Source organism: Eufriesea mexicana, unplaced genomic scaffold, assembly GCF_001483705.2.
Source record: "Eufriesea mexicana isolate 0111107269 unplaced genomic scaffold, ASM148370v2 scaffold4744748272, whole genome shotgun sequence".
Taxonomy (NCBI): Eukaryota; Metazoa; Arthropoda; class Insecta; order Hymenoptera; family Apidae; genus Eufriesea; species Eufriesea mexicana.
Window position 1 is genome coordinate 143125 of NW_016907930.1, and position 17107 is coordinate 160231.

General features: G+C 33.8%; 1 pseudogene; it reads right to left on the bottom strand.

The window, feature by feature from the left end:
- Positions 1–3166: 3166 nt before the first annotated feature.
- On the bottom strand, positions 3167–4234 carry LOC108545797 (piggyBac transposable element-derived protein 5-like; annotated as a pseudogene).
- Positions 4235–17107: the final 12873 nt, after the last annotated feature.

A 17107-nucleotide genomic window follows, 5' to 3' on the forward strand; every position in this document is an offset into this window, starting at 1 on the left:
AGGAACTGTTTCAAGAGGAATAGAAACGCTCGTACACGAAACAGCGATGGTGCTCAAACTGTCCAGCAGACCTGGGACTACAGGCAGGCTTATGTGGGAAGCAGCAGTCAACTGGTGAGGATGTCTGGCTGGTCGACTCAGGAGCAACCGATCACATGACGTACCGACGAGATTTATCCGAAGACTGATGAATTTAAGGAGCCGATTACCGTACAGTTAGGTAATGAAAATCTTACCCCGGCGTATGGAAAAGGTAAGATTGAAATCGAAACATACGTACATTCACTATTACAGCTCAATTACCACTGACCTATGCAAAATCTCTCTGGTTTATACATTGGTTTCATACATTACATGATCAAACACAATTCACGCACCTCAATAATTACACGCATGCTCGTTCATCACAATAACCTGAATCCATTAGACATTGGCATCCCATGTATACTTGTCCCACTCATTCCTATCCTACAGACATCGCTACTTTATTATGGCAACTCTTACATATTCCAAATCTATGTTAAGCATTATCACAGACTTATCACTTTTGTCTTTAAAATGTATCAAAAGCCACCCATCAACGTTTCGTATTTATTACTCTATCTTTTCATAATCCACTCCCTATCTCATTCCATTAATATTAGTCATCTTATTTATGCGGTAAATTTATATTTAAACATAAGTTTGCATATACTTTAGCAGAACCAAATGTCCAAGTATCACCTTCCTGCTTCACATCAATCTTACTCCACGAAGATTTACAATTTCACAAAGCTTCACATTCTGGACACGACTCATACCTCCGGTTATACGTCCCTCGGTGCTCTTCTTTAAAAAATCTCATCTCTCCTCATTTCCCTAGAAATTTTGCCGAATAACTTCTCATCTTTTTCTCTCAGAGATGATCTTCCACTATACGTTGTTATATACATTCTCGGGTTATTCTTCATCGTTTATCGAGTTCTGGTTTACTAATTTACTCTCCTAATTTAACCCGTCTACCTTCGACTTAGCCAATCACGTCGAAATAAGTCACGAGAAAGCAGATCGATCATTGCACACTCGTAATCGGAATAGTATCGCGCTACGTTCTAATCGCCGCGAAATCAGGGAACGTGAAAGGAAAACGTACCGTTGCCGACCAAACGTGCGAGCCTGATAAGCCTTATCTTATCTCAGTTGGAACAAAATTCTTGGATCGAACGCGTTCACATGCTTGTCAGGAGCAGGCATGCTGCAATCATGGCCTTGAGTTTGGATTCCTCGTACGTCGAACCTGTTTCCGATTCTGATAAATACAATACGAGTTACGTGGCATACTAAATCTGTGCACTCTACTGGCTTCGCTATAAAGAGATTAAGAATCTGCAGTTCGCAGTTGGTTTTCTTCCATTCAAAAATACAAGATGAGAGAGCGTGTATATATAATTTCTTTTCCTTCCTCAAACAAAATTTTTAGCCTTGAATAGAGTTTCACTATTATATGAGCACAAAATGATGAATCAAAGTAAACTTTTCATGGTACATATTATTAATTAAATTGGATTGACTATGGCATTAATGAAGAGGGTGGTATACTTTTGGAAATTGTGTGAGTAAGAAGTCTTAGATACTACGAATCGCAAATTACTGTATAGGTTCACGTGACGTTAGGGCAAGCAGGTACTAAAGTATGAAAAGTCATGCGATGGAGAGTAAAGTGATTTCGATAATTAAGAGGATCTAACTTGATCATAGTTGAGCGGGGAACAGCAAATAAATGTGTATCGAAGTGTGTCATTGAGGCTATATACGATGGCAATGGTTGATTCCACGCGAACAGATAAAACAAGAATGTGGAATAAATTGTAGAATAAAATGTGCTTTTTATCTTTTTTTTTTCGAATGGCGGACGTTTGAAAGGTCGAAGATTCGTCGAAGGCCAGTGCTTATGTACGCTGTGAAATTTCGATTATGTTTCGCATCTACAGTTACTTGGCATTGAACAACTCATATATGAGCGCCTCGTGTTTGGAAATTGATTGCTTTATTAGTAAATTAATGAAAATTGTTGGGATTTTTCTATCGATGTAACTGGGCCTCATGTTTTCTTCATTTTTGTTAGGTATTCTAGGATGTACGTGCTTAAGCATTCGAGATGTGATTCGAGATGTGAGATTGGTATGGGGAAATTTGTGCGAGTGACTGTTGCTTAATGTTCAAGCTTCCAAGCTTAATAATTTTTATATGATTGTATATATTGCATCAAGTAAATTAATGGAAATAATTAGTATAGATAGTCCTGCTCTTACTTTAATGATAAATATCTATAGTAATTTTTCTGGAAATAGAATGTTTTTTGAATAATTGTGAAAATAAATTATCAAGAATTCGCTTTCATAACGGATTTGGTAGTTTTAACGTTAAGTTTTATTTCACTTGATACGAGTTTAGGATATAAAATTGATATAAAGGAAATTATATAAATGTATGATATGCTTGGTTTTGAGGTATAGATAAGTTTGTATTTCGATAATTTTTTATTTTAATATCATTGGATGATGTGAATCTTTTTTATGCATCTGTTAGGTTCAAGAATACGAGGCTTTCAATAATAACTGGCATGTCTGTAACATTTTTATAGAAACCATCTATGTTACGATTTCAATGTATATATTCATTATTCAATTCTTCAGTTTCCTATATTTAGTACATTCTGTGAGGAATATCTTGCTAGAATAAACACTCTTTGTGACTCAATAGATATTATGATATCACGGGAAAGGAAATGTTCAGAAATGTCCATTATTGTTGATTTTCTGAATTTAATTTCTCTTATTGGTTGAAAGAGAATATTTTAATATTTTAATATTATAATATAATATAATTAATATTCTAACATTCCAATACAGTCTTATACTGTAAGAGATTAAGATAAAAATAAATAAGAAGAGAAATCGTCTATTAGGTGCAAAGATATAAATTTCTAAAGGAATAAAATTATAAACTCCTTAAATTTGATGAAATCGCTTTCAATTAATAATTTTCTTCGCATTTAATAAGGCAAAACACATTTTGGATTTCTGTATTAAGTGTAAAGATAATTTCACTGACGTGAAATGAATATGCAATATATTATATTTAAAATCTGCTTTTCGGCGAAAAATGGCTTATAACATTTTCCTCTTTATTTATAATGAAAACATTTTTTTATCAGGAATAATATCCAGTATAAAATGCTTTCATCAAATTTTAAATATGGCTTGTGCACAGCACATGATATTTTGTAGTAGTGCGTAGTGAATAAATCGACAGCTGCCTTTTCTCCCTTATACTTGACTATAATTTGTGGTTTTACCTTGTGTTCTGATCGACTTTCAACATTCACGATTTCTGATGAATGATTTGTCGATAGAACTAGTATATCCTACTTATCTTTCCATTTTAAAATGGTTATTCCTGCCCACTTTCTTTTGCAATGATTTTTCCCCGTTTTAATTTTCTCGGTATTACTTACTGCGGATTTCCTCGTCGATTTGAACATAATGTTGCTACTAAATCAATATTTTTATTGATCAATTTTTTCTAATTCCAAGCTTGTATATCAGTTGACAGTGTATAGCATGTGTCCTTTATCGAAAAAATCTCTGCAAAGGGACATTACGATTTTCGTGGGCATAGTATTTTCTTTTTCTAAAGTTTACCCTGTATATATACGAACATACGTATAACTCGATCCACAGCATAACTTAAATATTTTGATTCCATATTTATGGTGCGTTTGTTTTAAATTTTGTCTAAATATAATACGGCCACGAAGCGGAGTCAAGGATTCATCAATACATATGTCCTCGGTTGGATTGTAATATTTTTTGAAATTAATTTCCAAAATTTCTGTAACTGGTTGTATTTTGAACAAAACGATTAGAACCATTACTGTTTCTGTTATCTGCAAAATGTTGCACTCTCAATAACAGTTCAAATCTGTTTCTGAACCTGATTTTTTCGGAAACCTATGGATATACACAGGATCATTGGATAAATATGAATATATGGCTGGTAGTTTCATTTATCCCATCCATAGAATTAGCCCAAAAAATTTCTTTATTTCATTTTTATTTGCCACTGTCCACTTTGCCGAACATTGCGTGCATCCATCTTCTAATAGCTGGGATAAATATAAGTTTGTTTGTTCGGCGATTTCCTCGGACAATTTATCCGGTACGAATAACTCATAGCAGGTTTCTACCGCCATATCTGACCTTACACGCAAATTTTAACTTACGAACACAGAATAACGTGTAAAAGGAACAATGTTTGGCAGGCTACTCCTCAGATCATGCCATTCTTCGACATTCTTCCACTCTAGGCCGTTTCTTATCAAAAATAATTTCACTGCTATTGCTTTCCCACTCTTCGATTGATATTTTTAAGTTCAAGACTAAACAAAGTTTTTTGTCTGCACTGGACGAAGAGCCGCAGGGAATTGAATGAATACAAACGTGAAACATTTCCAAACTGCTTGTATTCCTTTGTCGTAAGCGGAAACCCGGCCGCGAGCTGATTTCGATGACATCTTATCTAGCGGGCCGAACGATAAAGGAGACAAAACAAACATGGCTCACAACGTGTGAAATGAATGTTTATAAGCACTTCATTCAAAACGTAAATATCTTCTACTGCAATAAGAAACAATGGCCCTAATATATTTACCCATCTGTATCGAGTAAATTTCAATCTGCAAGTAGTGCGCTTCGCATTGCTACACCGCAATACCAGCGCTTTTAAGCAGCGCGCGTGGCCTGACGGGGATTTCATTAAGAATTCGCGTGGCGCTTAACGTGTTAAAGGACGACCCGTATTGGACATAGATCGATATCATTAATTCCATATTGCTCCATGAAAAAATGAATTTCCTTCCTTCCACTTGGTATTCTACTTCAACTTTTCAGTTCTAAATTCATCGAATATCATCGTTTGTCGATCTTGCCCTACATACGGACGATCCTCGTTAGGTATCGTTCGATATCATCACTTAGCATCGCTTCCAGCATCTCGTACAATCGCACGGGAGTTTCTAAAGCAAGCTTTTAAAAGAGCATGCACATCCCCTTGTCTCCGGTAAATCAGTCAATAACGAGACCCTGTTAGATGTTTCGTCCCGCTTGAATATACATCGGGCAAGACAGGCCGCGGGAAAGTGGAACACAAGGATCAGTGGGTAAATAGAGCCAAATTTCTCCAAGGTCAACGCCGCTCCAAATTATTCCAGCTAAGAAATCGACGCTACCGTTCAATGAAAGTTTACCCCCGGAATAACATGGGATTTGGAAATTAACTTCATTCGCCCGTATTGAAGTGGAGCTATTTTAGAACTGCTTGTGCCGCGGATAACTCCCTTAATTGCACGTTTATGTGCAGAGATTTTTCGTTCCCGTATGCATAAGGAGTGGAACGAAAGAAATTTGTATTTGCATGCAAAGGATGTTTTTTTTTCACTTTTTCTGTAAATACTGGAAAATTGATTATATAATGATATTAGAAAAAAAGGACGGGATATTAAGTTAATATGAAATTTTAAATTAAATTTTAACAATAGACATTTAATCCATTGTAGGTTCAGAATTAAATGGAGATGTTCTTCATTCGTGTAGATATAAGGAACGGGAGAAAATAAATTCGTATTCCCTTGTTTGTCATTTAATAGAAGTAAGTGGGAAAATAGAATATCGTGTAGGATAAAGAAGGAATACGAAATGTTAAATTTGACATGGAAGAATCTCTAAATTTTACTTCTTCTAGGTATCGATAAGGTTTGGAAAATATATGGGAGGTTATAAATTATTCACTTTCTGTATTTATTTTCCCATTTCTTGATATAACTTCTCTTTCAATAGAAGCTTAATTAAGCTATTTTTAATTAGGATATTGCTTCCTTTTGATGTTCATTATGTAATCAATATAATATTATTCTAAAAATTTCGAATCTCCCTATTTCTCTTTTAATTTTCTTACGAAACAGTGTAATTTTTCTAGCTTTGATACAAGTATGACATTTAGAAACCATTCCGGATCGTTTAGAAGATTGACTAATCTTGCTTACAATATTTAACTTAATCCTAAGCAATAATGCACCTGAATACAGTAAACATAAACAATATTAATACATCATTCTATCCGAATAAAGCTCAAGATTTACAATTCCAGAAACAATTACTGATACATAATAGAATATGAAACAAGGGGTCCAATTATTTACAGGTAAGATAAAATCATACTACTCTAATAAAAGTAGTTAATTATAATTATGATAATAATACTTCCCGAGAAATTGACTCTAAATTTTCAGCAATGTCGAATAATTAAGATCGGAAAAATTTTCAAAATTGACGAAACGAAATGGACATGCATATTCTTGGGAATATGCGTTGCACTAGAAAGCTCTAATTAATGGTTCCGTCAAGCCTGGAGCAAATTCATTTGCAGCAGCCGTACGTATTCCAGTCACTCATATTTCTTCAAATCACGCCGCTATTCGTGCGTTTTTCGCACGCCGGAAGGAATAAGTAATGCACGGGCCATTTCGTTCACCGTGACCTGTTGCTAGGCTCGGGTTCGCGTTTATCTATTAGGCTCACCGTTCTACAATGGAAAAATAATCGTTCGTTAGCGTTCGATATTCGTTCTACCGCGACAACATTGTCGCTGATAAGCACTTCATTCAGTTTGAAATTGCCCATTAACTTTCATGGTGTTATTTTAGTAGTTTTATACACCGTAAATTGAACGTAATGTAAAAGGAACTTTTTTTTAGCGAACCAGTGTCTCTGTTTTCTACAGTAAAACAGTACAAGTACAAATTCAATCCAGAGGTGCGAAGTATAGACCCCACAGATGTCATTGTACGATTGGTTATTCGAAAATGAATTCAGTATAGATTTAGTTTTGCTCATATAGGCTTACGAAACTATGCAAACGATATACATAATAGCGTATGGCATTAACCGATTTCGCTACAATAACCAGCCTATCTCGTCGTGAGTTTCTCATGATAAACCCCATAAATATCAATTACACTCGCATTAGACTGAAATTACATGGAACGTATTCTAGCGCGCGAAATATGAATCAATCGTAAAAATTCAAAAAATTTTATTTTAAATAAAATAAGTGTGTATATTGCCAATTAAAATTCAATCATATTAGTATGCTCAGTTTCCCATAAATATGTCGTGGTGTAAGTTTGTCACAACATCAATTCATTTATTAACACAAAACCTACCAAGATTCAAATCCAAAACCATTTCCAAATTTTTCATATAATTTCCCTATTCATTCTATTATTGCTTTGGTTACATGATTTCGTCACATTACATTCAATATACGTTGAAATAATTTTTCTATATTTCTTTCAATTTCTTCTCTCCTTTTCTTACCCGTGGGTCATTTAACCTGTGATAGGTTAATCGTTAAATTTCAAATAACGATGCGTGAACTGTCGGAATAAAATAATTCCACACGTTAATAAATATCCGCCTTCTGAAAATTTGGAATCGCTATTTTTCCGCAACGATGAAACTGCCAAGGGCAAAGGGTTGATGCTGCACTCGGGCGATGAAACTCGTTCCACGGTCTAATTCTAATTCCTCCTACACTCGTCGCCATAGTAGACGCTTACTGGCGTGTAACGGAAGCACGTATCGCGTTTCCGATCATCCTGACGACAGTGGATAGTATTAACGATCATTGCACGTAATTTAAGCGAAATTAAGTTACAGTTTATTTAAAACAAATAATAATTCAGTTATTGTTAAAACTCTCAAATGTAATATATAAAATAATGAATGAAAGTGAAAAATGTTTGGTCTGGTGCTGATATAATCACTTCAAAAGTACAATAAAATAGAATTCAAGAAAATATGTATGGTTTTGTTTTTACGTGTGCAAACGTGGAATAAGTTATAATTATTTCCGAAAATATATTGTAATATGTGGAATAATGGGAAATAAGGAACAGTTAATTGAGTGGTGATTTAAACAGTGAGGACTATGATGAAATAAATGAAGCAAAATTTATAACGGATATTCCCAAATGAAATACTATAGAAAAATTAGCAATGGTAAAAGAATAATCGTATATAAAAAGTATCAATGGAAAAAATGCTGTCGCAAATGAAACACTTATTGTGAAGGAAAATCAGCGAGTAATCTAGATAAAAGGATCATGATAATAATATAAAAAGAATGTCTATCGTGATAGTGAAATTCACAAATCAATACCCCAGAAAAGTCCATACACAAATCGAGACAAGTGATCTCTAGTTAATTGCATTGTCGACATGTTTGTTGATCTTATGTGACGACTGTGAAGCAATATCTAGACTAGAAGTAACTTTACGTGAAATATGGAAATGAAATGATCGTGATTTTCTATTTTTATTCCACCATAAATGGCACCAATGTTATTACTAAAATACATATAAGAGCATCGAATTATTACATGTTTATCGCAAAAAAATTACCTAGTGCAAAGAGTCTAGTAAAGTTGAGTAAACAGTACATATATACAGTAGTGATATATGTAAAATTTCCAATCTTCTTCATGATAATGGTGTAAAATGCCAAGTATGGCATAAAATATACTAGTAACATATTCTGTTGGTAAAATGTATATATTTAATCTAAAATAAAGTCTCAATTAATGCGGTATTACAATAAATCAATTCGGTTCGATTATTAATTCTAAATAAAGTCAATCTTCATATAAGTATTTGATTCTGAATAAATAGAAAACGTACACATATTAATTACACTGACACGCTTTACGACATACTGTCCAAATATTGTATACAATAAATTTATATAATTTTTAATTAATACTCAAGTCTAAATAAATAATAACCGTACCTAAGCTAATCACAATAACACGTTCTTGAATAGTATTATCCATAACAAAATTTTATTTTTGATAATATGGCAACGAAGATAATCCACAAAAATAATATCCATACCAATTTACAAACTCCGAAACTATCGAGGACATCTTTGCATATTCAGGATGCCAATCTACAGAACGTAGTTTCTGTGAATGACAGTCATCTCTTGTTCGGCTACGACAGGGTCAGGAAGGAATATATCAAATGATTTCGTCATATGGTTAACGTGTTTCAATCCTGACATACGTTTCTAACGAACGTACGAGATGAACATCGTGACGAGAGTAGTCTCTAAATGCAATGCGATTCTTGATGTTCTCTCTCCAGACATAAATTTCGATTCTTCGAGTGGTATATAATTATATACCAGATTATTCTATTCATGATTTCGGATCTGTAGTTATTGCAAGGTGTTCAAACTAGTATTGCTGAATTTAAAGATATGTGGGAATTACATGAAGAAGTATGAATAGTAGGAAGAATGACATAGGAACAGAAAAATAGTTAATAGAGTAGATAATAATTTTATATCTAGAATAGAATTTTATATCTATTTGTCTAGAATAATGTAGTTCTCTAGTAGATAGTTAATTCACTAATCGTAGTACCCACAGAGATTGTACATCAATTTCATCTTCTTCTTTGTAAACTGGCATTCATATTATTTAAAAATCGACATCGCTTTTATCTTTATTATTATCATCTTTATACAATTGTAGATTATCGGTTAAAAACAAAATGCTTTATTCTAATTATTTCGCTGTTATTTGGAAGAAAATCTTTCATCCAAGAATTATATGAATGCTTCAGCCACTGTATTACTTAAAACGAATATTCTATTAAAATCCGCCTGTCTTCTCGACAGTGATAATTCTTGAGAAAATGCTGTCGAATAATTTTTTAACACGCTCAATGTACATTTTCTGTCATCCTTTTCCCAGGCATAAAAAAAGAAAAAGAAAAGTACGCGAATCGCGTAGAAGGAATTTAAACAATAATACAATGAAAAAATCGGAAACACTTACAAGTTCTACGAGGCCATGAAATGTAAATAATTGCAAATGGAGTAGAAATTGCGAAGTCTGAAAAATTTCGTATATTTCGATAAGATTTAAAATTCCAATAATTACGACACGACTACGAATTTTTACCTAGTCGCTAGCTAGAGATTTTTCAATTCGTAATCCGTAGGTGGGAGTACATAGAGTTGATCTATGATGTGGAAATTTATTAAAATAGCGAAAGTATAATGGAGGACGAAGTAAGTTAACAATGTTGGCAAACACCCGAAAATACCAGAAATTTTATTTATATATTCAACTGCTGAGTGTCGCGAGTAAGTTATCAGCATTAGGATGAAGATTTGCCAAAGAAATTGCGATGAAGCATAATTCAGTCATACAAAGATACACACATCAACAATATAATCTTTCGACAGAAATCCAGGAGTGTTACCATCTAATACCGTGCCTTTAAATTGAAATTCAGTATTTGAAGAATGAAGTAGCGACAAGTTTAAAAAATGTAATGTAACAATTGACGCCTACTGGTATCATTTAGGAACGGAGTTTCAAAGCAAGTGACAAAAGGAGGTTAATATTTTATATTATTCTATAAGGTTAAAGACTAATAACTAATTTTTTATAATTCTTTAAAAATACATGCAAATAAAAATTTTCAAATAACTCCAATAGACCATCCCAAATCCAACTCACAATCCAGCTACCATCTTAGTTAAATCAAACTAAATTAAAAAGGAAGTTAAAAGATAACAAATGTGTGTACATAAACTGATCTACTCCGATCAATCTTTTAAGCCATCTGTTAATCCTTCAATTAGTTCTTTGAGCCTCCTACTAATTTTTCGATTCACCATGCTGTCCTAAGCAGTGCTAATCTGTTCTATTCGGAGATACTCGGCAATATGCTGTGCTCTGATGCTCTCTAGTCTACGCTCTTGCATCTATTTTTTGCTTCTGTCTCACTTTGTCTCGTTGCTTCGTTCGCTTTCTTTGTCACACGGTGTTCTATGACCGGGCTAATAGGAAGGGATCAGTTCTACCATTAAGGGAAGCATTTTACTCTACTTCTGTCATGATGTTAGAATGGTTGGGCTGGTGGGGATTCGGTCCTACAAGTTTCTCAGATGACTTCTTTCATGCAACGCAGAGTACGTACTCGTATAATGTCTTCGGTCTTCAATAATACAGAGGAATATTAATCACCATTTGCATCTCTTTCTACAAATTTTACTTGTTTGTGTAAAATATCGCTGCAACAGAATGATAACAAAGGTACCAAAAAAAGGAAAGAAAAGAAACAGAGTAAGGAGAGTTTGCTTTTTGGAAGTGGAAAGATATCGTTTATATTTTCATGCGATGAATCCGAATCTGAAAGTGAACGGTCTTTACAATGTCATATTTATGAAATAAATAAATAAGAGGTATGGATTTTTGGTATCTTTACGAAAATATTTTAAAGATAATCATTGTTTCTCTAAAGCTTTTATCAATTGCTTTGTATAATGCTAACGTTCCCCTGTAAAATAAAATTTCTTTATAATCAGAAATCATTTTTTTTTACCGAGATATACCGCTGTGAAATTACTCGAAGGACATTGAAAATGGTATAGTGTACTATCATTTTATCCCATACTGTATTTAATGCTGTGTTATGTCATGAATAATTTCGATTTCTTTTGAGTGAGATGGAAATTTATCAGTAGATACAGAGTGCAAGTAGTATTTAACTTTAATCACCATTATTGTAGTTCCTTACAGGTCTTTTACGAATAACTTCGTCGTTTCTTGTGTCAGAGATTAATACTTGCATGTAGATACAGAATAGAATTAAAATAAATTTTCCTGTGTATTTTCTCATATAAGTAGTATTTAATTTTTCTTCAATTTATATGTACATAGTGGTAAAAAAGAAGTGGATTTGTTACTCTGAAATAAAAACATTTTCGTGAAACAAATAGATTCAGTTAATGCTTTGGAATGATGGTTTTGGATATTATTCAATGTATACAGCGGCATAGATAACAACTGAGACGTTTTTCAACGTGAAGTGGATAATATAGATTAACTTTGCATAATATAGTAAGTAGATTTGTATGAAATATTGCGAAGTATGAAATTTCGTTATGTAGAAATGAACTTAAAGAAGTGGTTACATTTTAAATTTCGTAGAAATATGTCTTTTCCTGTATCTTTCACTAGAATAAATTTTTGCAGTAATATCCAAATTAATTTGAAGGTGATAATTTGGATTTAGCGCCAATTATATACATCAGTAAAACTCGATTTACAAATAGTTTTACTGGGTGCTTTAGTATGCCATATGAATACCTCTCTTCATTTTTAATCTATCTTTGATAATTTGTGAATATTATAGTTCTTCTAATTTCAGTCGTCAATTCAACACACCTGTCTCTTTAACCTCACACCAGAATCGATTGATTTCACATCATAATCTTAAATTATTAAACTATCAAACAAAATTTAAGGAGGAAAATTTCTTTCATTAGATTCAAGAGTAAAGAATAAAAATGAATTTTCCTTACTGCAACCAATTTCAAAGACAACGAAAAATCTACTATAAATGATCGCCCACAATCAAGTGTATTCAGATTTAGTCACGAAATGTTGGAAACGACATAAGCGCGAGGAACAGACCTCTGACACACGAATCACGCCAGAAAATATAATGAAAAATAATTCTGGCATGATGAAACGATCGCAGTGTAGAAATTTGTGCAATGAAATGTCACCATTGCATTCGAGGCGGAGTGAACGAAATGGTGCACGGTTGATCGGCGTGGAGGCCGAAAACCAAACGCTAAAGGAATATGAAAGGCACCAGTCCCGTGCTTTGGCCCCAGCTGGACCAGGTACTGCACTCTTCTTTTCGATTCCCCCGTGTAAATATGCATGTGTATGATATATTTTTTTATTTTGCAACGTCGTTCAAGTTTTTGTGTCCTCCCCCTCTCACTCTTTTTTCCTTTTGCAAACACGTTGCCATTACGGTTACAGGCGATGGAGAATCATCAGAGAAAGTCATGAGAATCGATGTACAAACGCGTACTCGTGAAAACGTCGAATGTTTCTTGTGCCTTCTTTTTCTGGTATTTTATAATACGTAGGTGTTAATGCCACTTTGGTAACGAAGCGTTGGTGAGTGCAACTGGAAAATTTCAAAATGTGAAGAACTGTTTTTGTTGCCATTTTATGTAGTTATTTAAGTAGATATTTTGAGAATATTTTGTAGAAAAGAAATTGGATATAATACTGGAATTGGTACAGTATGAATTGTTTAGGATGGATTGTGTACATTAAAAAAGAATGCTTGGTAGAATTAGTATAATGGGTATAGTATATACATATGTTCATAAGGTTCAGAATATCTTTGTGACAGGAGTAATAGAAGATGAGTATGTCGGAGAAATGGGAATTGATGTGAAAGTATTTTATCTTTAAAATCTTTTATTACGTGCTTTCTACGTATTGCAAATTAGCGCAGCGTCACGTTAAGAATATTATATTACGTACAACCGTCCTCAAGTTTTTTGTTATACTAAGGTAAATACTAGAACACTGACCTCTGAAATTAATCCACTCTAGAAGTTTAGAAATAAAGTTTATTTCAAGCGATATGGTTTTAAATGAATTAATTAGACATGGTTAGAAGTAATTAAGAATAGTATTCTCTGCAAATCATATTCTTCAATGCATGAGTCACAAACTGATATTTTCTGAGGATAACACTTGTGACTACCTCTAAAAGTAGATAAGTATTTTCCTTACAAAGACAGGAAACATATTCTATGATATAAATTAAAATTCGCTTCGAATAAAATATATTATATATGATGAAAATAAAATTTACTGCCACTTTATTACCGCTAGGGATGATTAAAATTCTTTTGAAAATATTTCAGCAGATCTCGAAATAAATAAATCTCTAACGTGCATTCAAAGGTAATGTTATTCACATTACTAGTGGTATAAAAATAAAGGGCTTAGCTTCGAAATAATGAATTACTGTGCATAAAAGTGAAATTAAATCGATCCTACAATACTCAGCGAAACCTTGCTAATTCCCGTGAGTTGAGGATACACTCTAAATTTAAATAGAAGCAAATTTTCCTATAAATATAGGATAATCGTGTAAATAATCATACATAGAGAATGATGCTCACTTCTTCTTTGCAGAATGTGCCACGATTCCCGGGTAAACAAACACGTACAAATACACTCACTGAAGCGAGTTCGGAGAATCGTAAAATTAATTACTCTATATGTAACTTTCCTAATAGAAATAATAGCTTTAAAGCTTAAGAAGTGTAATAGATACCGAATTACATACATTTCCTATAATAATTATTACTACAGTGAATATCAAATTATATATCTTTCTAAAGAATTCAACCAAAAATTTTGACCCAACAACCACCAAAAATTTCCACTAAATGTATGCGACAAACATCTAAACAATCTGCTGCCAGAAATTGCCAATAAATTCTTCGCGAAATTCGCCAAAGTTACAAGCAATCCTTTATCAAAATTCACCATTTATGTCACCGTGTAAGCCTCGTCAAAATCCTACCAACTGAAAGAAAATAGGTACTAGGAAAATATCCTCCGAGTCTCAGAGATCCAGCACATTCCCCCCGGGGCCCTAACTAATTACTCTCGTCGATGGTACACACGGTGGATACGATGGACGTTTCATGAGATATCCGAAGTACAATTTGGCTGAGGATATGCGAAAGGAATCTGTGAGTGACATAGACGACTTGAAGGATGACAAGAATATTGAATTTGTATTTTTGGATAGAAATTTTAAATAATTCACTAATTAATATGTATTGTTAGCATTGGAACTGCCGACCTCTAATGAATACCTAAATATGATATACCTTATTCATGACAATTAAATCGGTATAATGAAAATAAAGGAGCACGCGTAATTGTGATCAGGATCAAATAGAAATCGATATTTATATAGAGATTGGACGATGGTAGTGTTTACTGGTAAGAGTAATATAGAAATGTGAGCGTGACAATGAGGTTACGAATTATTTCTCGAATTACTGCCATGCTCAACGCAGCATTGCAATGTTACAACCCTGTTCGGCATCGACACATAACTTTACAACTCAATTCAATGACAACTGTCTTCGACTTCAACTAAATATTAAATTATTATTAATTTTAATTATTATTAGTATTAAAACAGGCCATTATTCTCTCTTTGGAACTTGTATTGTTAATATATGTTTCGTTGGCCTTATCATTCGTCTATTATTTATAATTAATGATATTTTGGTTACTTATTAATTAGGCAATTAATCATTAATTATATTAGGCAATTAATTTATAAATATACGTTCATAGAAAAGACTTATTTTATCCGATTCAGCGAAAAATTAAGTAAAGCTTGATGAGTTATGTTAGATAATTAGTCAAGGGACATGTATTGAAAGCAGAGATTTCTTTGCTGTGATTTATGAAGTTCGACAGGAATTGAGAATTATGTCAAATTTGGTGTTTGCTATTTAATTCGGAAATATACATCGAAGATATTAAGAGGATTATTATTATCTGCTTAACACGTTCACTGTATAGGTCACTAATTCGAGCAGCTCTGCGTTTAGCCATATAGTTTAACCACATGCGCATAACTGCAACTATAATGTATAATACTGATTCGCGTAAAAGTTTGGTGAAAATTAGTGCCACTGAATATCTACGCTGATCAACCTACATAGGTTGCAATGTGAAGAATAGTGACGAATGTTATTTTCCGAAATTTAAGCAGGATTATTAATTAAGGAATGCAGTAATTAAATCCGGACAATAATTAGAACCGAATAGGGAATTCTAAATCTAGATACACGAGATGCAATTGAAATTCGTAGTTCGTGGTTCAGAGTTTTAGTAAAGAGATTGTTGCGAGAACTTTAACCTTTGCAAGCATCGGTAATTAGAATGATTAATCATTAATTAATCCAGCCTATCGCAATTGCCGTAACGAAGTGAAACGGGCTCGATAGCAGTTCTCGTCTATTGAAACAAAGGAGAGAAGTACTGACATAAGTTGCAGGATGACTCGCTCTTCTGAGGTAATCGTAAATACGTCATTCCCGTGCAACGTCAAGGGTTGCATAACATGTGCTAATATAATCTCTCTTAACTTGCATTACATTGGAGTAACTTGTAATCGCTGTATATATTCAAAGCTCGAAGAGAGAATTAAAAATTTCCAATCACTAGAAAATATTATAAATTTTATATGTAGCTCTTAGCTTGGCATGGTTTTCTAAGAATTGCTCTTTGAAAAACAGTACCAATTACTACGTCTCACCACGTGGAGGTGGCTATGCATCGAGACCCGACATACACTCTAGTCGCGCAGCCTACTAACGCTATCTGTATCAAAGATGCCCTAATCCAACTTCAAGCGCAAGAAATTAAAGACGATGCTACTGACACTTCTAAGTCAATTAATTCGAACTCACGCGAGCGGACCTAACCCAACTCAATCACTATAGACTCCGCGATGACTTACTCGCGAACAAAGGTATCCGACAGACCAGCCAAACACCCAGAATCATTCCGGGGGTCCCTATGGAAGCATTGCAGCTGGTCACACCGTTCCCCTGCCAAATGGGGGAAAAGACAATTAATGAATCATCCCATGGTGTCTGACGGTACGTACGATATGCAACGTCCGACTGCAAGGCTGGTGAGAGCGTCGGAATGAGTGGTGCAGATGAGTTAAAAGCATGGAATTATCAAGTACATGAGAGCATGTCGCTTAGGCAAGTCGGTGTTTAGGAACAATAGCGATTATCACGTGAACAATTATGTTGTATTTGGTATACGGGACGGATAAGGAGGAAAGAATATTGAATTGATATATTTGCTCCATGTCAGGCAGCTTACCTTTGTACAGATATCGCGCACAGGAGGTTTAGCCTAGAAATCTGTTTTATAGCAACTTACAACTACTTATGTCTAAACAAACATGTCCCTCGTCGTCCACCGATGTTTTCTGTCTTATAACTACTTATAATTAGTTATGTCTAAATGCACGCATCTCTCATCGTCAAACGATGTTTTCCAAATTAAATCTTGAGAAACCTGAAAGGCTGAAAAGATAATATGTTTATGTACGTATAATCC